Source organism: Lontra canadensis, unplaced genomic scaffold (genome assembly GCF_010015895.1).
Source record: "Lontra canadensis isolate GAN:19392208 unplaced genomic scaffold, GSC_riverotter_1.0 scaffold9, whole genome shotgun sequence".
NCBI classification, from domain to species: Eukaryota; Metazoa; Chordata; class Mammalia; order Carnivora; family Mustelidae; genus Lontra; species Lontra canadensis.
The window spans coordinates 16,568,952-16,594,965 of NW_022631003.1; the positions used below are offsets into that span (position 1 = coordinate 16,568,952).

Here is a 26,014-nt window from a genome sequence, read left to right on the forward strand (position 1 = left end):
CAAAACATGTATTCTTTTCCCTGAGTGGTGTGTGGTGCTTGCTGCCCACAGGAATCCACGACGCGGTCGCGGGCCATGGTTCTCCATGCAGTGTTGACTCATTTGGGTTTCGACAGCATAGCCATGGGTTGAGGGAGAGCATTCCAAGAAACAAAGGAAGAGGCAGAGGTCTCTCAAGGTTCAGCCTCAGAGGTTACCCAGCATCCCTCTCCCACGTTCTATTGGTCGAAACAAGTCTCCGGCGTCCGTTCCAGTTTTGGGGGAGGAGCAAAGGACTCCCTCTTCATGGGAGGAGGGGCAGAAAATGCGCAGCCATCTTCATTCTACCACAGTGCTTCTGAGGTTGCAGTCAATCTTTTCAACAGCCTAGGTAAGTGCCTTACGGGCGACATTTGTATTTTGCGCTTTCCTGGAGACCTCATTCACTTCTCTTCACAATGCAAAGGACAACTTCACTCTCATTTTCTTGTTTTCTGCAGCACCAGGCACTGTTGACCCGTCCTCCTTGTTGAAATATCCCCTTCCCTTGGCATCTCTGACCCCTCATCCCCTTTTCTCCCTTTACCTTGGCCAATGTCCTTTTAAAACATTACTTTTTCTTCTGCTCACGCTTAAATGCTGGTAGTTGTCAAGGTGCTTGCCCGGGTCCTCCCTCGTAATTACACTCGATCTCTCAGTCACATTCACTCCCGTGTCTGTGTTTTCCATCTACAGACGTAGGCTCCCAGATCCACACCTCACTCTAACCCACATCTGTCTCCTGAGCTCTACATCTGTGAGTCCAGCAGCACGTCTCTATTGGCATGACGGTCCCACAGGCACACTGAGTCAGTCAGACTTCCCCTGACAGGAGAGAAAGCTAAAGAGCAGAGCAGACTCTGGCTGAGCTTTCGGGAGTGACTACCAGGAGACTCTAGTGCCCCTCATAGCATCACAAGGGTACCTTCTAGACCGAGAGGTCACCACTCAGGCTCTAGAACCACCCTGGCTCTGCCTCACTTACTTTGGTTTTGACCCCGAGTCTCCTAGTGCACATGGTTGCTGGAACTAAGTAACATCCCAGCTTCAGCTGTAGGAGAGTCTAGAGTGTGTAGCTTTTAGTTTTCTGCCATGGAATGCAGGGAGGTACCCAAGAAGGAGGTTGGAATAAGTGTTGACTAAGCGAAATCCTGATATCTTGGTGTCTAAAGTGAAGTCACCTTCTTCCCCTCCAGTCTCATCTCCATCCCGTCTTAGGACTGTGCTGCCGATACCTGCCCAGCTACTGAACTGAAATATGGCAGGTCAAGCTCAGGCTCCCCATTGCTCTTTCCCCTCACCCCTGAGTCCTCCTCACACACCCTTGGTCATCAAAATTCTATGGATCTTACTTCCTTCATCTTTATGATCCATCCATTCTGTCCATCACCACTTGAGTTCAGCCCAGCCATTGTTCCCAGTTCCAACATTTCTTCACTCTTGTTCCTAATAACACAAAGCACAAAGAGCCCTATTTCTAGCCCTGGTCAAATGAAGTCACTTTCTGGCTTAAAGACATCAAAGGTTCCTCATCCTTAGAGTATGGATGGAATTCTTAGTATGTAAACAGGGCTATTTATATTTTTTATCTCTCAGGGTGCCTGGGTGTCTCAGCCTGTTAAGCATCTACCTTCGGCTCAGGTCCTGATCTCTGGGGTCCTGGGACTGAACCCCGGGCTCAGTGAGGATACTCCCTGGGCCTCTGCCCTTCCCCCCTCCCGCCCCTCCCCCTCCACTTGTGCTCTCTCTCACATTGCTCTCTCTCTCTCTAATAAATAAATAAAATATATTTTTATCTCTCATCACAAGTGCTCCAACCCACCCACTCCTTCTAGGATGTTTGCACCTTGCTTACCGCCTATACTGAATTACTTGCACTTTTTTTTTTTTTTTAAGATTTTGTTTATTTATTTGACAGAGAGAGACACAGCAAGAGAGGGAACACAAGCAGAGGGAGTGGGAGCTGGAGAAGCCGGCTTCCCTTCGAGCAGGGAGCCCAATAGGGGGGATCATGACCTGAGCAGGCAGACACTTAACAACTGAGCCACCCAGGAGCCCCCTACTTGCACTTCTGAAAAGCTGCAGGTTCTCTCTTCTAAGCCATTGTATGTGCTACATTCTCTTTGCCACACCTCCACCATAGGTAATTTCCCACAATTTTTATGTTCACCTGGCTAATTGCTCCTCATCCTTTTCACCTCAGCTTAAGTAGTATCTCCTTTAGATTGCTTTCAAGAGTGTCTCCACTACAATGAGTGGCTCAGTGTGGACAGATTGTTTATTGTTGTACACCCAAAACTGAGCATAGAGACTCATAATCGTGCATCAGAAGTGGAGTGGAAAGGGGAGAGGCTGTAGTTCCTAAAACTGATCACAAGAGGGCAGCAAATAACTTCTTTAGGCCAGGTAGGCAGTTTTGCTGGTTTTTCTTGCAAAGCATTTACTATTCAACTGTCTATTGATATTCATGTAGGATGACTCTTGAGCTATGCTTAACGAGATGGAAGATTTCTAATGACTCAGAACTGTACTTCATTTATATTCTGATTGGTTTCTCAATGCCAGCCACTTCACTAAATACTGGTAATTACAAAAAGATGAATCAGGGACACCTGGCTGGCTCAGTCCGTAGAGTATGTGACTTTTGATATCCAGTTCATCAGTTGGAGCCCCATGTTGGGAGTAGAAATTACTTTAAAAAAAAAAAAAAGTTTTATCAGTCACAGTTCCTGCATTCAAGGAATCAGTTTAGTGGGAAAGAGAAGTGATCCTGAAGTTTATTCCTTGACATACGAAGAAACAAGTGACTTGATCCATTTTGATGTTGGAGCAGTGAGAGGGCTTCTCTGGCTCAGTCCATTAAAGCATGTGACTCTTGATCACTACGGTTTATGGGTTCAAGTCTCCTTGGGCCTAGAGCTTACTTAAAAAAAAAAAAAAGAAAGAAAGAAATAGCAGAATGGTTAGTTATTGGGTGCAGATAAGGCAGAATCTCTTAAATGACTGAAATGTTTGAAGAGCAAGATCACCACGAACAATGCTAATTCTACCCGAAGTAATTCTCGGACTCCTGGAGAAGCATAATCTATCTTAAACCCACTGCTTTTCTTTCTTTCTGTAACAGACTTGAGCAGTATTATGTTTGCAACAAAAATTAAGTGAAAAGTACAGAGAATTCCTATATACGCTTTGCTCTCCACGCTCACATCCTCACCCACGGTTAGAGCAGAGCATTTGTTAACAACTGATTAAGGAAGCAGAGGGCAAGCTGAAGACAAAGCATAAATGGACACCTTGCAAACCGCTCCCACCCCAAGTCTGGGTGGGATCTGTGGGACCTTCTTACAGGAATCTCCCAACTATTTTAATGTTAATACCTTGCTAGAGGTGAAAACAGCCTTACCTTGTCCTCTTTAGCATTATCCTATGGGTCATCTTTAGCATATGGGACGTTCTTTTGGAACCACCCTTCTCCTTACCTCTCCCAACTCGAAAGTATCTAATCAGTCCCCGCTAAACCCTGGTGCAGCAGCTCCTGCCTACCCACAGGTCCTGTCCCCCTACTTTAGTAAAACCATCATTTTGCACCAAAGTTGTCTCAAGAATTCTTTCTTGGTCATAAGCTCTGGACCTCACCCCGCCAAACCTCCCCTGTATTCTAAAGCTGGATCACTGACTCTTCATCAACACATCACCAACACCCAAAGCCCAGAGTTTACCTTAAGGTTAATTTTTGCTGTTTTAAGTTCTGTGGGTCATGACAAATGAATCATGACATGGATCCGCCATTAGAGTATCATACTGGTTCACTGCCCTAAAAGTGCTCTGCCTAGTTTTTTTAAAAGTAAGCTTTATGCCCAACATGGAACTTGAACTCATGACCCTGAGATCACGAGAAGGCTGTGAGTTCTGTTTCTAGATTAGTGGATTTTTTTGTTGTTGTTTTTGCATGTGGTGGTCCAGTTGTTCAGCATGATACGTTGGACTGTCTTTGATCCATTGTATAGCCTTTGCACCTTTGCCAAAGATCAGCTGACTCTATGTGTGTCTATTTCTGAGCCCTCTGTTCTGTTACTCTGATGTATTTGTCTATTCCTTTGCCAATGCTACACTGTCTTGATTACCGTAGCTTTATACTAAGTTTTTTTCAGATTTGTATATAAGTATTGGTTTTGTTGGGTGCTGGGACATCGTAAGTAATATATATTTAGTCTTAACTCCTCACATACAGTTCTTAAAACTCTTGGCATCGATTCCTGTCTTTTTCTATGCAAATGAGGTGACTGGTGGTTGCCAGCTCCTGGCTCAAGGATAGAGAGCCTCTGGATGGGTGCTGGTTGCCGGGGGAACAAACCACGTGGTTAGAGGGCTGGAACTTTGAGTCCTACCTCCAGGGAAGCAGTAACTCCTCCTGGCCAATGATGTAATTAACTACCCCTTTGTAATGAAATCTCCATCAGCCGGATTTGAAGAGCTGCTGTTTGGGTGAACACGTTCTGGGATAACATGGAAGTTCTTGAGGTGGTTTTGGAATATAGGTGAGGTTCGGTGGGGTGAGGTCTGGAGCCCACAACCAAGAAAGAATTCTTGGGACGCCTTTGGTGCAGAATGGTGATTTATTTAAGCATGGGGATGGGACCGTGGGTAGAAAGAGCTGCTGCACCGGGGTCTTGAGGAGTGGAGTTGGGGGGAATAAGGAAAGGAGAGGATTCAAAAGAAATTCATATGCTAAAGAGGATATACGTGCAACATACCAGAGGCCTCGCCATTATCAAATGAAGGTGGTTTTCCCCTCTAGGAAGGTATTAACAGTAAGATCAAGATCGATGGGAGATTCCTGGGAAAATGTCACACATGTCCCACCCGGGGGGTGGGGGTGGGGATTGCAGTGTATCTGCTTGTGTTCTGTGTTCAGCCAGCCTTCCACTCCCTCATCACTCTGTGCACTCATTCCTCATACCTTATCTTACGCGACCTTAATCATTTAGCTGCTCCTGAGTTGTAGTCGTTGTAGTAAGTGGGCAGTAAGGAAAGCACTTCCTTGATTTCTGTGAGCCATTCTAGCAAATTATTGAACTCCAGGACGGACTCCTGATTTCTAGTTGTTAGAAGTACTGGAGGCAGGATGTCAATTGATAGATGGGAGTAGTCGGTGGGACTGAGCCCCTGACTTGTGGAATCTGACCTTAACTCCAGGTAGCTGGTGTCGAATTTAACTGTGGGATGCCCACTTGGAGTTTGACAATTGATTAATGAGTTAAATAACCCTACACATTTGGCAGAACTTCTGTGAAGAGAGAAGAAACAGCTTTTCCTTTCAGGTTATCATTAATGTAAATTTTTTTTAGATTTATTTGTTTATTTGAGAGCCCAAGAGCAGGGTGAGGGGCAGAGGGAGAGAGAAAGGATCTCAAGCAGATTCCATACTGAGTGAAGAGCCCAGCTCAGGGTCCATCTCACGACCCTGAGTTCATGACCTGAGCCCAAACCAGAAGGTGGATTCGCAACCTGCTGGGCCACCCAGGCACCCCATAAATGGTATTTTTTAAATTTCAAATTCCAGTTGTTCATTACTGGTATATGAAAAAAAATGAGTATTTTATAATTTGTATTCTGCAACCTTGCTATGATCCCTTATTAGTTCAGGAGGGTTTTTTTGTTCAATTCCTTGACATTTTCTACATAGATGATCAAGTCATATGCAAATAAAGACAATTTTATTTCTTCATTCTCAATGCATACACCTCTTTGCTGTTCTTGTTTTACTGCAATAGCTGGACTTCAATAATGTTGAAAGCAGTGATGAGAGGGGATAACCTTGCCTTGTTTATGATCCTAGTGGGAAATTGTCTCGTATCTCACTATTAAGCATGATGTTAGCTAACGGTTTCTACAGCTCTGGTTTGCAACAGGACAATAGGATCTTCAGTGGAGACTGAGTAGTTCCCCATTACCTAGGGATGCAAAGTAACTCATCCATCCTGTGCAATGTCCCATTGCAAATTCTAGGAGATAATTCCTTTCTCAGGCATGATGAGGTTTGGTTTCTCAGCGGCATAACCCCTTGATCATGGTGAGTTTCTTGCACCTTCCATACCTTCACAGTATTGGGTGCCTTGATGGGGTCCCCAGTCTGGCATATGAGGCAACAGGCCTTGGGGTGCCTGGGTGGCTCAGTGGGTTAAGCCACTGCCTTCGGCTCAGGTCATGATCTCAGGGTCCTGGGAATCGAGTCCCGCATCAGGCTCTCTGCTCAGAGGGAAGTCGGCTTCCTCCTCTCTCTCTCTCTCTCTCTCTCTGCCTCTCTGCCTACTTGTGATCGCTCTCTGTCAAATAAATAAATAAATTCTTTTAAAAAAATTATGAGTCAACAGGCCTTACAGGTTGATCATTCAAATGTATTAATGTTTAGGACAGGGGTCCTTGGCTGGTTCAGTTAATAGAGCATGATTTGGGGATTGGAGATCAAGCCCCATGTTGGGTATAGAGAGATGACTGTAAATAAAATAAAAATTACATAGTTGTGAAAACCCAGTTTTTCTGAGAGAAGACTCCATTTTTTTTAAGTAATCAAAGACCTGATAAAGACAAAACACAGAATCTTTGTTTTTTTTGGCAGATTACATTGAAGTTTTATGTATTCAAATAAATAAAAACCTTTGTTTACAACTTAAGAGCAGACCAAAAATTTAAGAAAATGTATTTAACAGAAAGGAAGCAAAATTCTAATTATGCAGTAGTGTACTTTTGATATTAAAACCGTCCTTTTCTTTTTTAACTTTAAGTACATTCTGATCTTAGCTTGACTAAATTCTTGACGTAAAATTCTTTAATGTTCTTTTCCCACAAACTTTCTCAATTTTCTTTATCCATTCAGTGCCTGGGTGGCCCAGTCGGTTAAGTGTCTGCATTCTGCTCAGGTCATGATCCCAGGATCCTGGGATCAAGCCCCAAGTCAGGGTCCCTGCTTAGTTGGGAGTCTACTTCTCCCTCTGCCACTGTCTCTTTCTGTCTCTCTCTTAAATAAAATAAATAAATAAAAAGTTTTTGTATCGGGGCGCCTGCATGGCTCAGTGGCTTAAGTTTCTGCCTTCAGCTCAGGTCATGATCTCAGGGTCCTGCGATCAAGCCCCACATCGGGCTCCCTGCTGGGCAGGGAGCCTACTTCCCTTCCTTTCTCTGCCTGCCTCTCTGCTACTTGTGATCTCTGTCAAATAAACAAATAAAAACTTAAAAAAAATGTTTTTGTATCCATTCAGCTTTATTCTCTCTTATTATTTTTTTCATCTTGGAACAGTAACTTTATTTTAGGACAAAATTACTTTCTTTCCACCTTTACCAAAACAGAACAACCCCCCCAACAACCGCTGTCCCGCCGCCATGTCCTTCACATCTTTCTTTACCCTCTCAAAAAATTCTATCACATTCTACTTCCCTTACCTTCTTTTCATGCAGTCATTTCCTTCCACCTTTATTATTTCTAGTAGTTTTGAAAAAAACAAAAACAAAAAACCCTTGCCTGTTTTATAAATCAATTTTGGCAACACCCTAGAGGTTAAAGAAAAATTATATACAGAACATACATCAGTACAGATAACTTGTATTTCACTCCCATGGCTAAAGCTTTTTATTGTGATCTTTTGGAGGCTACGGCTTAGTACTTTAGGGGCAAGGGAACTTACAAAGGACTGTATTTGAAAAATTCTCTTTTTGCTCCTTTTTTATCTTCAGCCTCCTCCTGCAAAGTTTTGGATAACCCCTAGGTCTTTACATTTCAAAGACATGATAAGATTTACAGTTTTAAGGCAGCAGCAAAAGAATGTTAAATTTTTGCCCTAGGCATTTTGGAATGATTGCTACTTAAAAATTGCTTTTGTTTTGGGCATTGACAGCACGGGGCATTTTATTCCTTTCCTTGTCAATCATCACAACACCCTCTTCATTTACATCCCCTTTCCAGGGAATTCTACCATTTAGCATCCTAATCAAGCTTTGTCACAAGCAGTCAGACCTTAATCCGCACCCCCCTCGCTTTTGAAAATGACACACTAAGGTTTCCAGATTATTCCACTTTTCCACTTTGTCAGCTAGGCTAGCCCCAAAGCTAGCAGAAGAGTGGAAACCTTCATGCCCTTCTCTTAGCTCTTCCTCTAGCTTTCTAATGCCAGCTTCAGTGTCTCGTTGGATATTGGTGGCTGGCTAGGCTGTCCACAGGAGAAGCCAGCCCATCACAGCGGTCATGTGTCCCCCTTTTCTGCAGTATACTCTACAGTTCATCAAATAAGCACATCAAACCAGCCTGCGTTTTCAGGGTGTCCTTATTCTAATACAGTGATCTATAAGCATCAAACATAGAAGCCATCTCTCCCGATGACTTAGAAGTCAGTGCCACCGTGGGATCTCCCTTGCAGACACCTCTTTCCTTCCCAAGGCCCATTTTTTCACTCTCCTGGGTGGCTCACCAGTTGTTGGGTTGCCCATTGGACCTATATGGAGTGGACAAGGAGAGTCTGAAAGGCAGACTTTTCCAGATGGGTAAATGGCAGGTTTCAGAAACAAAAGATCTTACAAGGTTTGCCTTAGGTGGTCTCAGGATGAGTAGATCTGTGGACCTACCTGCCAAATCTTAAAAGTTTATATAGAGGCCGTACCTGGGTTTAGTCACATTTGTAGTTCAGATAGCCTCAACACTGATGAAGTTCTAGAACATAGGTGAGGTTCGGTGGGGTGAAGTCCGGAACTGATGACCAAGAAAGAATTCTTGAGACATCTTTGGTGCAAAATGGTGGGTTATTAAAGCACGGGACAGGACCCGTGGGCAGGAAGAGCTACTGCCCTGGGGGTGTGAGGAGTGGTCTATTATATACTTGTAAGTTGGGGAGGGGATTAGGGATGATATAAGTCTCTAAGGAATTTTGGAAGCAAGGTTTCTAGAGCCCTGAGGGGCTAGCTATTGTCTGGGGGAAAGGTTATTCATTACCAGTAATGAAACCTTCTCGTGAGACTCTTTAGATGTTTATCAGTGGGCCTTATGCTTGGGAATGATTGTCGACACTATCTTGGAGGTTTAGAGATAAAGTTTCCTAAGGAATTGTTAAAGTAGACTTACAGGATCTTTGTTGGGGGTAGGGGGTCGGTCAGGCTAGGATTGTCCTTTGGCCTTAGCAAAGCCTCAAGGTGAGGGTAATTGAGTCCCTAGAAGAGAGTCACTCTGCCTGTTTCAAGGGCTTGTCAGAAGGTAAGCAAATTTAATAATTTTCTTCTGCCTCTGTTTCCCACATCAATACCATGTTTCTGTCTGAAGGCTGTGTCCTTGGCAGCTTCTGGGAATAGGGAAGGCAAGCAGAATGCACATTCCAAAGATGGGGTGAGGGAGGGGGCCCTCCAATTATCCAGGTCCACCCTGCCTTCAGCTGGGCGAGGTCATGTTCTCTTGATGACCTCCGCCAACACTGAGCTGGGCCCACTTCAATTCTGGCTTATTCCTAAAGCCAGTCTGGAAAAAGAAATGCTCGAATCAAGCTCATAACACAAAAGTTACAGAGCTAAGGTCAGAGAGGCATGAACCCCTAATCTCCAGACACAGGGAAAAAGCAGTGAGCTTATCGGGCTCACTGGGTATTTACCTGGCTCACTGGGTTGCTCTTTGCCTCTGGGGGTTATCAGGGATCTCCTTTGGTTCCCTCTGCTAACACCAGAACTATTAAAAATATAAACTCAGGCATATTAAAATTGTTAAGAGTTTATTTGAACAAAAATTGATTTGAATTGGGCAGCACCAGAATGGATGGTGGTTAGGAGTGCATTATGCTCAGAAACTCTGAGAGAGACTTTTATTTTATTCTTTTTTTTAAATAATTTTTTTAAAGATTTTATTTATTTGAGAGAGAGAGAAAGAACACGAGGGGAAGAGCAGAGGGAGAGGGAGAAGCCGACTCACCGCTGAACCAGGAGCCCAACGTGGTACTCGATCTCAGGACCCTGAGACCATGACCACAGCAGAAGTTAACTGACTGCTTAACCTACTGAACCTCCCTGGTGCCCCTGAGAGACTTTTAGAGAAAAAAGGCAAAAGCAGGGAGATTAATTGCTTCATCATTTAGTTGATTTGGCCGTTTGTGACTGGCTGTCCTTAGCTTTAAATTTTGTAACCTTGAGATATTTATAGGCTGATTTTGGTTTCTTACGTGGAGCCTCAGTTTAATGGTACCCTTATTAGTTAATTTAACATATTTCATGTAGATTTAGGAAGGGCTCTGTGGAAGAATTGACAAAATCAGGGGTTATCAAACTTCAGTGTGTCAAAATTATCCAGTACAGGTCAAAAAACTCTTGAGCTCTTTTGGCGATTTCATATGTTTGTGTTGAGGGTAGGAATCTACACTTTGCAACCACTTCTTCGTGGTCTTGCTAAATGCCTGCTTTCTTACTTTGTTCCAGTATTTCTCAGACCTGACCTGAGCTTGTGTTGAGATCCCCTGAGGATATGATTGGTAGATAAGATAAGCCAAATGAATTTGAATTTCAGATAAACAGCAGATAAATATTTAATATATCTAAAATACTGCAGTATTTGCAACAAATATCATGTTTTAACTGATATTTAAATGTACCTTCTCTCCAACCATCGTTAAATACTTTCACATTGGTTGTTTGAATCTTTTGTCAGATATATGTGATGGGTGTCTTTTAAGGGAATTTCAAAATATATAATCTCATCAGTAGTCTTTCTTTATCACTGATTTTTTTTTTTTTTTAATTTAAAGAGGGGGAGGGCGGGGGGGGGGTAAGGGGAGAGGGAATCTTGAGCCAAAATCAAGTCAAATGCTTAACCAGAAAAAAAAAAAAAAAAAAAAAATGCTTAACCAGCTAAACCACCCTGGTGCCCCTCACCAATTGTCTTTTTAACTTTCTAATCTCTTCTACTTCTAGGGTTACCACAGTAATTTACTGGGTAACAAAAAGTTTGAGAAGCTATTTTAACTAATCTGTCATAATTCTATCTCGGTTCTTTGTTCTCCTTTTACTTTCACACCAGCTCCATTTTCTCTCTCTTCCTCGGCTCTCCCCTCTGTGCTTAAGTCTGGGGTTTTGTTTTGTTTTGTTTTTTTGCTTTTATTCCAGTTGTCCTTGAAATTTCTACCAGGGCTTTCTCTTTTCCACTTCTTTCCCTCTTTTCTGTTTTCTTTCTTTTTCTTTCCTCCCTGCTTTCTCCATGTAGAAATGAGGCTTCGCTAGAATAAGTTAGGTCACTAGGACTCAGCCTACAGTGTTGTGTTCCAGAAGAAGATTCTGTTCCGACAGCCCCTTTGGTGAAGCAAGTTCTCTGTCAGGAGAAAAGTGAGCTTCAAGAAACAATTCCTTTGCCCGAGGACCTGTTGGGAGGGTGATGGATGGCACTGCAGTTACGACTTCCAGAACTGCAGGAAAAGGAGGGGAGCCTCTACCAGGCAGCAGGGGGGCGGTGGCTGGGAGAAAGAGCCAGTGAGGAAGAGCTTAGAAGAGGGGAGGAGAATGTACTGTCGGGCGCCTGCTGCCTGCAAAGACCTTTCTGCAGATACTGTGTCTTTGTGAGCTGACTGCAGAGGCTATGTGCATGCAGAATGTATGTGAATGCGTGTGTTGCTGATTTCAGATCATGGGTCTGTGTGAACTGCTGAGTGCAAGAAACGGGAATGTATTGTTGAAAGGATTTTGCAGTCAGAGTGCTTGTTTGTGGTTGTGTGGTATGTGTGACGGACTTTTTGCCAAATGCACTGTTCTGATTCCAGTTCTGAAAGTTTAGTGGAAGTCTAGCCGACTAAGCCAAGACACAACAAAGTCCGAAGGAAATATGGGGGCAACATGAGCTGGAAATAAAGAGACCTGTTTCAACAAGAGAAAAAAAAAGACTTAAAAAAGAGGGAATGAGAAAATAGAAGATCAAACAATAGACATTCCCTCCATAGGAATTTGAGAAGAGGAGGGAGAGAAAAGTAGCATTCTTCCTGATAATAGGCATTATATTTCCCTAGTTCTTCCTGCACCTTGGTGAGATGGTTCCTAGTTTTTCTTATTTCTCTCGAGACAGGGTCTATGTAAACATGAATGTTACAGGTATATTTTGGTTACTCCGGGGGATGTTTTAAAACTTAACAGTTATCCAAACAGGAGCATTAATGGTTTTTAAAAAGAAAAAAGAGGGTTCATGTTGTTGTTGCTGTTAAATAGGAAAGCAGATGGACATTATGGAATGTCATTCAGTTTTGATCAGAGACTTAATTGGGGGGTGCCTGGGTGGCTCAGTCCTTAAAGGTCTGCCTTCAGCTAAGGTCATGATCCCAGAGTCCTGGGACCGAGTCTGCATCAGGCTCCCTGCTCAATGGTAAGCCTGCTTCTCCCTCTCCCACTCCCCCTGCTTGTGTTCCCTCTCTTGCTATGTCTCTCTCTGCCAAATAATAAATAAAATCTTTAAAAAAATATAAGAGAGAGATTTAATTGAACAGGATTAGAGAATTACCTTTGTGGTGACTAAAATAATACGACATGCATGACATTTCAAAAGCAGGAGTTGTGGGAATATGCCCTATCTCCACACTCCGAAGATAGTTATTGTTATTAATACTACAATTATTGTCAAAATTTAACAGGGACTAATGAAATATTTAACTTTGGCAAAAGAACTTGTAGATCTAAACAGATCAACACAGAGGCAGCATCACTTTGAACTTGGATGCAGGCTGGGGAGGGGAAGTTCCAGTTGGGAGCGTCCCAGTTTTGCTTTATTGCCTAAACACTAACTACATTTTTTTAGTTTCAAATCGTAATCATTACAATGTCTTTCTCAGTTCTTTTAAGGTTAGAAATTATTATAATTACATTTCCAATGCTACTTTTGCCCCATTAATAAGTCTTTTGTTTCATTCAGCCATCTTTTCCTCCTTCCCTTCCTACTGTTTTTTTTTTTTTTTTTTTTTTAAATCTGCCTCTCTCCTTTGTTATTTCCTTCTCTCAATCATGGTTCCCTGGATTTGATTAAAACTCTCTTTCACTTCTTTCCTCACCTGTCTCTCCTTTATCAAACTAATTATTTTTCAGGCTTGTCTTTCTCCTTTTTCCTTTCTCTGCTGTCTTTGTCTCCAGCAGAGGGGGTCTGGTGGTGATAGGAGGTAGGGATGAGGCCTGGGCGAAGGCAGGCTGGGAGGGGGAGGAGGAAATGGTGTGTCTGCTGTTTTCTGCCATCGGCCTACGAAAGGCTGAAAGGCTGATTTAAGCTCGGCTCTGCAAAATTCCTCACCAGCCCGCTTAACAGCTCTCCCCTTCAGAGACTCGCTACTTTTCCACCTTAAATTTTACCTCCCCTTCTCCTACCACATTTCTCAGATGACATCAGCTGTGACTGCCAGGGACACTGACCTACTTTTGCCCTCTGTTAGGCACCAAACCCTGGTTTCTCTGCTAACCTCCGAGTTTCTGGTTTAACTACTTTTTGCCCTAGTATGTCATTTGGTCCCTATTTAAACCTCAGCACATTTCCTGGTCCCTTGTAAGGCAGTAGTTTATTTTTTAATCCTTCACCATTGAGAAAAAGCGTAATGATAAAGCTTTCATGACTTCAGCAAATTCATTTATGACTTAAATGGATTAGTACTTTTTTTTTTTTTTTAAGATTTATTTGACAGAGAAAAACACAGCTTAGAGAGGGAACACAAGCAGGGAGAGTGGGAGAGGGAGAAGCAGGCTTCCCTCTGAGCAGGGAGCCCGATATACAGCTTGATCCCAGGAATCAGGACCTGAGCCAGAGGCAGACACTTAAGGACTAAACCACCCAGGCAATAACAGGTATTAGTAATTTTTGTTCAGTCTTTATAGGTCTTAGATCTCTTTGGACTCTTAATCCTTTGGACTCTTAGATCCTTTGTGACAAATTCTGATACATGTATTTGCAAACATTCTCTATATGATACTGGAGACATAAGCCAAAACCGCAGGCATTGATACCTGAATAAAACTTTATATATACTTGTTCCCCCCTTAGCCACCGGGGATATGTTCTAAGACCCCCAGTGGGGCCCTGAAACCACAGATAGTATCGAGGCTTATGTTTTTTCCTATACATGCACACCTGTGATAAAGTTTAATTTATAAATTGTGTATAGTATGAGATTAGCGATAAAATAATAAAAGAGAACAATTAAAATAATTTACTGTAAAAAAGTTATATGAATGTGGTTTCAAATATCTTGTGCCGAACTCCCCTTCTTGTGATGCTGTGAGATGACACAATGCCTGTGTGATGAGATGAAGTGAGATGAATGACATTGTGACATTGAGTTAAGCTGCTGTTGAGGAGGATCATCTGCTTCCTGACCTTGGTTGACTGTGGGTAACTGAAACCACAGAATGCAAAACCATGGGTAAGGGGGGCTGCTGTACTAAGAAGGGGGGGACTGCAGAGAAAACCAGTTTTATAGTTTTTGGAGGGATTAGAAGAAATGGTTAAGAGTATGTAGTTTGATGCTTGGACTCTAGCTATGGTTATGTCACTTAAAGCTGTGTGAGTTTGGAAAAGTTATTTGGCTTCTCTGTGCCTCAGTTTGCTCACTTGTAAAAGAAAACACTGAAATCCAGTAGGGTTATTACAATGTTATTACAAGGTTTAAAAGCTCTAAAAGCTTCCCTAAAAGCTCTGAGCATGTTCCATAATCTTCAGACATTTTAGGTTTATGAGTCTGGGTACAGATTACTATAAACTATACATGTTTCAAGTATTTTTCTGGTAATTTTCTCATTCCTATATTTTCATTCGTTTCTTTACTAAGCAAGTCACTATTATAGATCCTCTATTTTAGTCCAGGTTGTCTATTCTGGTTGCCCAGAAAAGTTCTGGGAAACAAGCAAGAAGGATTAGAGAACCTGTGTATTAGAGACTTGTCTGGTAATTCCATTGTGTCACCCACCATGGATTTCTTTTTTTCTTTCTCTCTTTATTGGCTCTTCTGACTTTATATTGTGCTGTTAGGATAAAAATTCCAGTTACAAAGCACTGAGAGAGAGAAGAAAAATCAAAGATTTGGGAATTCAGGTGGAGTTGATGGAAGTAAGGCTAACTAAAAGCAAGGAAGAGTTAGAACTAACTCAGAGGCACCTGGGTGGCTCAGTTGGTTAAGAGGCCACCTTCAGCTCTGGTCGTGATCTCAGGGTTCTAGGATCGAGTCCCACATCAGGCTCCCTGCTCAGCGGGGAGCCTGCTTCTCCCTCTTCTACTCCCCATGCTTGGGCGCCTTCTGTCAAATAAATGAATCTTAAAATAATAATATGATAATAACTCAAAAAATAAAAAGAATAAAAGTTAAAAAAAATTAACTCAACGATCAATCTGGGGTTTGAAAGCCAAGAAAACAGAAGTGATCTAAGAACAAAATGAAAGGGGCACCTGGGTGATTCAGTTGGTTAGGCATCTGTTCAGCTCAGGTTCTGATTTTAGGGTCATGGGATTGAACCCTACCTGCATAGGGGCTCTGTGCCCAGCAGGAGGTAGTGTGAGTGTCTGCTTGGGATTCTCTCTGTCCCTCTCCTTTGCCCTTCTTCCCTCTCTGAATAAATCTGATTATAAAATAAAATGAATCTGGACAGAATAGTTACTGCTGTTTCTTTTTATTTAAATTCAGTTAACATAAAGTAGTATTGGTTTCAGAGGTAGAGGTCAGGGATTCATCTGTCTTATATAATACCCATTGCTCATTACATCACCTGTCCTCCTTAATGTCTACCCAGTTACCCCATCCCCCCACCCCTAAATTGCTCTGTTTCTTTGCACTGAGGAGAACAAATGAATTTATACTCATGAACAGGGCTTCACAGTCTTAACTTTTTCAGTGTGCAGAAGACAGCAAAGCTGACCGGGCAGTCATGGTGGTGCTAGATCATTAGAATGCTTCTAGAATTCTTATTCAATATGTAAATGTTAATGATTTGTGGCACTGATAGTGAGATAAATTGTGAAAGGTCTGCACAGCCCTTGTGTGGTTTAAATAACAGTCTTTCAGGAGGTGCCTGGGTGGCTCAGTGGGTTAAAGCCTCTGCCTTCAGCTCGGGTCATGATCCCAGGAGGGTCCTGGGATGGAACCCTGCATCGGGCTCTCTGCTCCGCGGGGAGCCTGCTTCCTCCTCTCTCTCTGCCTGCTTCTATGCCTACTTGTGATCTCTGCCTGTCAAATAAATAAAATCTTAAAAAAAAAACAACAAAAACAGTCTTTCAGGATGCCTGGGTGGCTCAGTCAGTTAAGCTGCTGCCGGTTCAGGTCATGATCCCAGAGTCCTGGAATTGAGTCCCCCGTTGGGCTCCATGCTCAGCAGGGAGCCTGCTTTTCTCTCTGCCTCTGCCTGCCACTCTGCCTGCTTGTGCTCTCTCTCTCTCTCTCTCTCAAATAAATAAAATCTTTAAAAAATATACATTTTAAAATATAAAATACTGTTTTATATATAAAACCCAGGGGTACCTGGGTAGCTCAGTTGGTTAGGCCTCCAACACTTGATTTCAGCTCAGGTCCTGATCTGAGGGTTGTGAGATGGAGACCCACATCAGGCCCTGTGCTCAATACTGAGTTGGCTTGAGATACTCTCTCTCCCTTTGCCCTCCCCCTGCTCCTGCTCACATTCTCTAAAATTAATAAATCTTTTTTTCTTTTAATGCTATTTAGGGGCGCCTGGGTGGCTCAGTGTGTTAAGTCTGTTAAGTCTCTGCCTTTGGCTCAGGTCATGATCTCAGGGTCCTGGGATTGAGCCCCACATGGGCGTCTGCTCAGCAGGGAGCTTGCTTCTACCTCTCTCTCTGCCTGCCTCTCTGCCTACTTGTGATCTCTTTCTCTGTCAAATAAATAAATTCTTTTTTAAAAAATTCTGTTTATTTGTGGTGCCTGGGTGGCTCAGTGTTTAAGGGTCTGCCTTTGGCTTGGGTCGTGATCCCAGGGTCCTGGGACTGAGCCCCACATCGGGTGCCCTGCTTGGTGGGAAGCCTGCTTTCCCCTGTCCCACTCCTCCTGCTTTTGTTCCCTCTTTGTCTGTCTCTCTCTCTCTCTCTCTGTCAAATAAATAAATAAATAAATAATCTTGTTTTAAAAAAGAAGTTACTTACTTGAGAGAGAGAGAGCGAGAACAAGAAGGGGAGGTGCAGAGGAAGAAGCAAGAGTCCCCGCTGAGCAGTGAGCCCCACCTGGGACTTGATCCCAGGGCTCCGGAATGATGACCAGAGCTGAAGGCAGACATTCCACCTAATGAGCCACGTAGGTGCCCCAAATAAAACCTTTAAAAAAAATAATCATCAGCATTTCTGTGGTTGAAGTGTCTACTAATTCATTTAGGTTTCTGTTATTCTTCCCAGATTGATAAACTTTTTAAAAAAATTTTTTAGATTAAAAAATTATTGGGGTGCCTGGGTGGCTCAGTGGGTTAAAGCCTCTGCCTTCAGCTCAGGTTGTGATCTCAGGGTCCTAGGATCGAGCCCTACATCGGGCTCTTTGCTCAGTGGGGAATCTGCATCTTGATCTCTCTCTGCCTGCCTCTCTACCTACTTGTGATCTTTCTCTGTTACATAAATAAATACATAAATCTTTAAAAATTATTTAAATTCAATATACTGTATTAGTTTCAAAGGTAGAATTTAGTGATTCATCAGTTGCATATAACACCCAGTACTCATTACATCATGTTCCTTCCTTAATGCCTACTACCCAGTTACCACATCCCCCTACGCATGGACTACCCCAAACATGGGGCTTAAACTCAATCCCAAGATCAAGAATCGCATGTTCTACCAAATGAGACAGCCAGGTGCTCCCGGGTTGATATACTTTTAAGATACTCCAGTGAAGAGGGAACAAGAGAGTAGGAAATTACCACCAATGATTTAATCTCCTTGCCTCACTTTTCTCTGTCAGAGGGGACCCACAATCTAAGCTTAACTTTACCAAGTTGTCTGAGGCTAAAATTAGTTAATAAATGTTGATGGCTTTAAATAACATTTTACAAATGGTTATTTCTCTCTTTAAGACATTAATCTCAAACTTTCATGTGTCTAAGAATTACTTAGGATGCGAATTAAAAAGGCAGTCATGGCTGATTCTGTAAGTTTTGAGTTTGTCTCAAAATGCAGATACACAGGGCACCTGGGTAGCTCAGTTGGTTAAGCGACTGCTTAAGTGACTACCTTGGGCTCCGGTGGCGATCCTGGAGTCACAGAACCAAGTCCCGAATCTGGCTCCCTGCTCAAGGGGGAGTCTGCTTCTCCCTCTGTCTCTCCTCTGTTTCTCTCAAGTAAATAAAATCTTTAAAAAAAAATGTGGATACACAGTCTGAGTCAAAAGGTCAGAGGTGAGGGCCAAGGAATCCGCATTTTAAACAAGCATTCCAGGTTATTCCTGTGTAATAGAGAAAAAGAAATATTCCTAACAACCAGATACAATTAAAAAAGGAGAGTGAAACCTACATTACTCTTTTTAAGTCTTATCTTTCTTTACACCCTTTTCTTCTGATTTAGCAAACGTAAGGTGTTCACTGCCTCCCCCGCCCCCATCCTCCTTTGTGTCTGGCATTGGCATTTTCTTAGTATAGTTAGACGCTCAGTTTAATGTGTAGAAATGGAGTGGCGGAAAAGGAGGAGGGATGTGGGTGGGGAAAGGCTAGATCAGTATTTAGCTATGCTAACTGTGAAGACTGTTGTTGTCGGGCTGGTTCTAGCCAGCTGGTTCAGGGAGAGGAAGCAGTGGGGAGAGCTGGATCAACGCAGCTGCAGCCACCATTCCTTATTTGTGAGTGTAGGTTCTGATGTGACACCCACTTTTCTCCACCAATAAGAATTTTACAGTAATCACTTAGCTAACGGCCTAAAGAACACTATTTGAGGTACTGAATACGATCCTGGATTCATTCCTGTTTACAATTCTCCTTTTTACTACTTTGAGGACTTTAATTTTGGTCAAATCCCAGCTTGTTTTCTTGTCTAAAGCCGGGAGGGAAAGATTGGCACCAGATGGTGTCTATGGGGGTACTTAAAGAGTTTTGTTTGATGTGCATTTTAGGTAATAATATATGAGTTATGTTTTTCTGCCTGATGTAGAGATACACCAGTGCAACACAAGTCTGATCAGAGACATGGAGTTGGTTGGACCTGGACAACTTTGTTAGGGGAGATTTTTTAGTTTTCATGAACTCGTTGAATTTTCTTTTTCTTTTTTTAAAAGATTTATTTATTTATTTATTTATTTGACAGTGAGAGAGGGAACACAAGGAGGGGGAGTGGGAGAGGGAGAAGCAGGCTTCCTGCTGAGCAGGGAGCCCAGTGTGGGGCTTGATCCCAGAACACTGAGATCATGACCTGAGCAGAAAGATGCTTAAGGACTGAGTCACCCAGGCACCCACTCGTTGAATTTTATGTGCCTTCCACCCAGGAACTTTTAGAAGTGTTTCTTGGGGCACCAGGGTGGCTTAGTTCAGCATCTACCTTCTGCTAAGGTCATGATCTCAGGGTCCCGGAATCAGTCCCCAAGGTGGGCTTCCTGATCAGCGGGAGCCTGCTTCTTCTTCGGCTCCACACTTGTGCTCTTTCTCTTGCACTCTCTCTCAAATAGTGTTTATCTGCTTATTTTAAAAGGTTTTATTTTTTTGAGACAGAGTGGGCACATGGAGGAAGAGGGAGAATCAGACTTCCTGACAAGCAGGGAGCCCAGTACGAACTCCATCCCAGGACTGAAAGCATGACCTGAGCTGAAAGCAGCCACTTAGCTGACTGAGCCACCCAAGTTCCCCTAAGATTTTATTTTTAATCTCTACACTCAATGTGGGGCTCAAACTCAAAACCCCAAGATCAAGAATCATGTGTTCTACCAACTGAGCCAGCCAGCTGCTCCAATAGCTAATATTTGGGGGCACTTACTATGTACTGCGTTATGTTTGAGTTACTTCATCTTTATTTTGTTGATGAGATAGCTGAGGCTTATAGAGTTGAAACAGCAATCACATGCCACTAATAAAGCTGGGATTTCAAGTTAAATTTATCTGACTCTAGAGATGCTAGGCTAGTTATGTTCTACTCAAGGGATTGAACTGGCTGAAGAATATTAATTTAATGGTTAAAAATGAGTGGTTAAAAACCAAGACAAGCTACTTAAAATACTTTTTAAAGGAAGCTCTACCCCATCATGGGGCGCAAACTCAGAATCCCAAGATCAAGAGTTACATGCTCTACCCACTGAGCCAGCCAGGTGCCCCAGAAGTACTTTTGAGCATACATTGCTACCCAAAGGAGATGTGAGTCCATACCTGTCTAAACATATCAACCATAAAAGTACAAAGATTACGACTGAGTCTAGGAAACCAAGCTTTTCTGGACCTTCCTTTTCATTATGGAAATACCAAAAATAATTGCTTTTCCCTCATTACTTCATACAAAAATATAAAGTATGAACTTGATTATCATTAATGTAAATATATAATAACAGTTGGTTTAAAATGAGCCATATCCTTGGCTTTTTTTCAGGGCATCTGGGTGGCTCAGTAGGTTAGGTGTCAGACTTTTGATTTTGTCTGGGGTCGTGATCTCAGGGTCATGAGATTGAGCTCACACTGCTCTCCGCAGGGGAGTGGGCTTGAGGATTCTCTCTCTCCCCGTCTCTCTGCCCCCCTCCCACCCCAGAGTGCCTGTGCACACACACTCTAAAATAGACAAAATCTTAAAAAAACAGAAAACCCATTCTGTTTTTTGTTACTTTCTGACTACTTTTAGTGGAGAGCAATGTTATATATATATTATTAATTTCTTTGGATGTATCTGGCATCTAATGACAGTACATTTATAGATAGCATTTTTTTAAAGGCAGATGGCCGGTGAATTAATAGTCTAATACTCTGTACCCACAGTTTCACCCTTCCTTTTCTGGGTGATGCATGGTTACCCAGAATTGGGTTTCTTAACACTAAGAGTAATGGACAGGCTAGGTATTATTGATAATCTCCTGAGCCAGTCACACAAACTTTTCCCTGTGTCAGTTTCTCCCTTTATCTTTTGCCAGATCCTCATTGTGTTAATATCTCTGTGATGGAGGTTTCCTTGATCACAAAATGCTTCTCTTTTGTCTTCAGGTTGAATATACTTTGTTTCAGGAGATGAATATCAGGGTTGAAATAAATAGAAACATTTTAGCTCTGTAAACTTTTCTTCCTTTCTTCTGAAGGTAGTGTGTCCTGTTGCACATTTGTTTCTCTAAATGTGTCCTTTGTGAAAACTGTTCACTATCCTAGGTTCACTCTCAGTGGCGAAACATAACAGCAGTAATCACTTACAGTAGCACTCAATTTGTGCCGGGCCTTAAGTCTTACACACTTACAAGCTCCTTTACTCCTTATACTAACTCAATGAAGTAACTACTTTTATAGTTTCTATAAAATATTTTTTAAAGATTTTATTTATTTGAGAGAGAGAGAGTGAGAGAGAGCATGAGAGGAGAGATGGTCAGAGGGAGAAGCAGACTCCCCATGGAGTTGGGAGTCTGAGGTGGGACTCAATCCTGGGACTCCCAGATCATGACCTGAGCTGAAGACAGTTGCTTAACCAACTAAGCCACCCAGGCGCCCTGTATAAAATATTTTTATAGATAGCTTGTGTAATCAGGTAGAGTAAGATACAGAGAAGTCAGGGTACTTTAGAAGATCACTTAAATCTAATCCAGTCCAGAAATTACCACCCTGGGTTATGCTGTATCTCTTAAAGGACTAAGTACTGAGTGAAATCAGCAAAAAAAAAGCAGACCATAAAGATTGGGAATGGAGTGCGGGAAAGAATTTGTTGTCTGAGGCTATTCAGAATGGAATGTGACTTGGAAGAATGCAAACTGGTTAGGACATTATGGTATTTCATATCTGGGATCTTGGTGGTAATAAATAACTGAGGTTATTTAGAAATGCATTTGCCATGTAAAGTCGCACAGTCATCTGTTGCCTTTGTTTTCATTCTTCATGATTTAGAAAAATTAACAGTAGTATCATAGCTGAACATACACTCTTACCTTCCTTTGGACTATAATTTTTATAGACATCTTGAGGATTTTCAAAATGCTCCTAAATATACTTCATTCTCACAGGAACCTTGAAACATACTCCTAGCTTTTCATAACAAAGGCTCGGAGGAAGTTAAGGGAACTGATTTGCTGGGGGGTTTATACTGGTTTCCAAGTGCTAAAGCTGGCTGTACCACACTACCCCGTCTAGATCTTTAAACCTGCTTAAAGTCCTGAGAATATATGGTGTATTGTAGTTTAAAAATTTGCCTCATAATGTACAGAGGCAATGTCTTTATTCCGTACACGGATAAGGACCTTATAGGTATTGATCTTTGTTCCTAGTCTTTGCCTCTGGGACGGGGGGAGACCACCGCTTGAGGGGACTCTAGGCGGGGGCACCGGAAAGGCTGCGCGGGTGGTGGGCTGGGCTGAGCTGGGCTAGGCGTGGACACGCAGACAGCACACTGTCCCCAAGAGGCTTGGTGGGCTGGCGTCAGGGTTCGCAGTGTGGATGAATGGGGCCCTAGGAGGGACTGTGAGGGTGGGGAGGGTGTACAACGGAAGGAATCAATCTCGCGGTTTCGAGTTGGGAACAAACCTCGCCCCCCCACCCGTTTTCCTTCCTTAGTGAGGACGGTTTGGGGCGGGTGGGGAAAGCGCGTCCTCGAAGCGCTCTCGCGCCCCCATTTCCCTCCCAGCGCGCGCCCTCCATCGCCCCTTCACCACCCGAGAGGCCGGCGATGGCTGCGAGTGGGGATCCGGAGCCGGGAGGACGGGTCCCGACGCAGGTGTTGGATCCGCTAGGCTCGGCTCGTCTGGGCTCGGCGCGCCGGCCACCGCCCGCCGGCCCCTGCCCTCCGCGCCGCCGCGCCTGGAGGGCGGGGCCGGGGCGCGCGAGGGTCCTCTGCACGCGGGCGAGCGGCGCGCGGCGCCTCGGTCTGGGGGAGCGCGGGGCGGTCTCCGCTGGCGTCGCGCGCGCTGTGTGTGAGCGGGGTCGCGCGCGCGCGCACTACAGGCGAGTGAGGGAGCGAGGGAGCGAGGGGCGGCCGGGTGTGAGTGTGTGTGGGGGTGGGGGCGAGTGTGTGTGGGAGTGGGGGGTGAGGGAGAGCCACACCGACCGCGAGGCTGTGAGAAAGTGGGCGAGTGTGCGAGGGCGCCCGGCCTGGCTGCGGGAGCCGCGGTGGTGGAAGAGAAAGGAGGCGGCTCCCGGCATCCCGACCCCCTCCCCCTCCTCTCGTTCTCGGACCTCCAGCCCGCCCGGCAGCCCGCGGTTCTGTCGGAAGCCACAGCCCGGCTCCGCTGGCGGAGAGCGAGGGAGGAGCCGCCCGAGCCAGGTGAGCGGTGCGATCGCTTCTCTCCCCCGGTGTAGTGGCGTGAGGCGGAGGCGCGCCCGCCCCCGCCTCCCGCGCCCCTCCCCCCAGTGGGCGACTGCGGCCGGAGGGACTCGACGACGAGCCAGGGCTCGGCCGGGGCGGGGAGCGGGACCGGGGAGCGCCGGGCACCGGAGATTGTGAAGGCCGGGGGTCGCTCGCCGCAGGAGGCGGGGGGAGCCCGGGCCGGTCGTGGTGCTGGGAGGGGGCTGAGGGGAGCCGTGTGCGTGTGACGGGAGAACCGTAGTTGGAGAGAGGCAGCGGCCTCGGGCGTGAAGTGTGCTTCCCCGCTTGTTGAGGGGGTGTGGTAACCCTGGGAATGCTTGGTGGAGTAAAACACGTTGTGCCAACCTGTCCTCGAGAGTGTGGTAATCTCTCCTGCCGCCGCTTCCATCAGACATTCCTGTGGTGTGACCGAGGGAGGAGGGTGTGTTCGTCCTGCACTTGAGCATGGTTTGGATTCCCTGTTCTCCTCCTGAGGCATCAGATTGTAGAAAGTGTGAGAGTCATTCTTTCTCTTTTGACAGTCCTCTGAATAAGAGTGGGGTGACAAATAATTTGACCTGATAATTTTTTCCCCTTAAGCATCTGACCATGGTGCAAAGCTTGCCTCCCCAACCCCTCCCTTTAAAAACCTCGGAATGGTTGGAGATAGTAACTTCAGATTTGCTTTACTAATGTATCCTTATCTCTGGTTGCAGATTTGTAATCCCGGTATTTTATCCCATTTGTGGGTATGAATAGAGATGGGGCGTTAATTGTATTCAATGAGTGGGTTATTATGCTAACCGTGTTGAATTTAACTTTGATGTAAATTCTTTCAGCGTGCTGTTATTTTCCCATTAATTACATAAATTGTTCTCACATCTTTGGGGAGTTGGGTTAAATTCTAAATCTGTATGGAAAGTACATGGGGCAGCCTAATATGGAAAGTACTCCTTTTTTTGTGGGCGCGATGTTTATTATATTTTTTTTTTAAAGATTTTATTTATTTATTTGACAGAGATCACAAGTAGACAGAGAGGCAGGCAGAGAGAGAGAGAGAGGGAAGCAGGCCCCCCGCTGAGCAGAGATCCCGATGTGGGACTCGATCCCAGGACCCTGAGATCATGACCCGAGCCGAAGGCAGCGGCTTAACCCACTGAGCCACCCAGGCGCCCCGATGTTTATTATATTTAACGAAGTTTGTAATTATTAACTGTAACCATTAGAATTTAAATGCTGTGTAGATCTCGTTTCTTTCACAGCATTGGGTAGTTTAAAGATCTTATTTTTTGTTTCTTAAAAAATTCATTGTCAAAATACTTTAAGATATGCATTTGGAATAAAACACACTGAAATTCCAGTCACGGAGGTTGAGCATTTATTTTCTAACTTTTAGAGTGGCAGCGTTTAATTTTAAAAATTAACAATCATAAATTTCCTTTCTAATACTTACTGTGTGATATTTGGTTAGTGTGTCAAAGGGGAGAAGGCCTATTTTGTTTAGAGGTAATCTTTTGTTTATTACTTTCTATCTTGGTTAGTGCAGTTAATTTCCTTCTTTCCTATAATATATTCAGTTGTCAGTTTGGCAAGATGGCTGTTGTTGTTTCTTCCTTTTTTTTCTCTCGTTTTCTCTTACCCCCACCAGGTGCTGGAGCACTATCTGTCAGGGAGGGGTACTCTATGATTTTGAGAACAGAGAGTCCAGAAGGGGAAAGCAAATCCAGTCACATAGAATCCTCCACTCAGTGAAGATCCTTTTTTTCTATTTCCACCTATGCCCCTGCAGGGGGTAAGGAATTGTATGTATCTAACCTTTAGACCTGGGGCTACCAGCTAAGATTCCACTTACCTTAGTTTCTGGCAGATATCTTCACTTTTTTTTCCCCCCATTTTTTTAGATTCCATATTGAATACAAAAGCGTCTGAGGGTGAGGGGAGAGTGACAGCAAATTTCCCTTTTTTCTTTTCCCCTCTCATTCAGTCCCCTTTTCCTCTCCAGAGGGAAATTACTAGCAGTGTTTTATAAATCGTCTCCCCCTTCTTAGCCATGTTAGGAAGAAACACTAAAGAGAACATTGTTTTTTTACCTGAGACCAGTGAATGCCAACCAAGCTTCAGGCATTAGTGTGTTGGGGCACAGCATGAAACATGGCTTTAAAAAAAAAAACTCTCCCAATTCTTGCTTTCCTCAGTCTGTATCCATCTGGGATTTGCTAATGGGATAAGTCTCTAGACTGATTTCTCAGCTTCTCCCTTCCCTATGAGCTGAAAGAATAAGATGAACACTGGAATGGGTTGAGGGGGAGGGGAGAGAACAGAGCCAGTTCCACAGTTGGAGAAGTATCTTTTGTCATTCTTCCTCTGGGAAGCAGGCATAGAGTCCTAAACTAAGTGAAAGAGGGTGGGGGAAGAACTTCTGTACCCAGGAACAACATGTGAAGAGTGAGAGAAAACTAAACATAAAGCAAAGGAAGGAGTTTGTTGCTTACTACTGTCAGCTGGTCTGGGGGTGTATTTTAGTGATGTGGATTTGTAGAGAGAGTTTATGACAGGTTAGTTAACAAAGAGTATTACAAAGAGCAAGTGGGGTTAAGTCATAAGCTT

At 43.8% G+C, this 26,014-nt stretch overlaps 1 protein-coding gene across 4 annotated transcripts in view; it reads left to right on the top strand.

Moving 5' to 3' along the window:
- Window positions 1-26,014, top strand: part of RIMKLB (ribosomal modification protein rimK like family member B) — a 153,014-nt gene that overhangs the window by 72,501 nt on the left and 54,499 nt on the right. Inside the window, exon 1 of one of the 4 annotated variants that reach the window (XM_032854915.1) lies at window positions 14,381-14,414. The exons of 1 other annotated variant lie outside the window; for it this stretch is intronic. The gene's annotated coding sequence lies outside the window, so the exon portion shown is untranslated. Of the gene's footprint in view, window positions 1-14,380; window positions 14,415-23,087; window positions 23,387-25,068; window positions 25,200-26,014 lie in introns of those variants that run through there. 2 more of the 4 variants (XM_032854914.1, XM_032854918.1) reach the window with 2 other exon arrangements.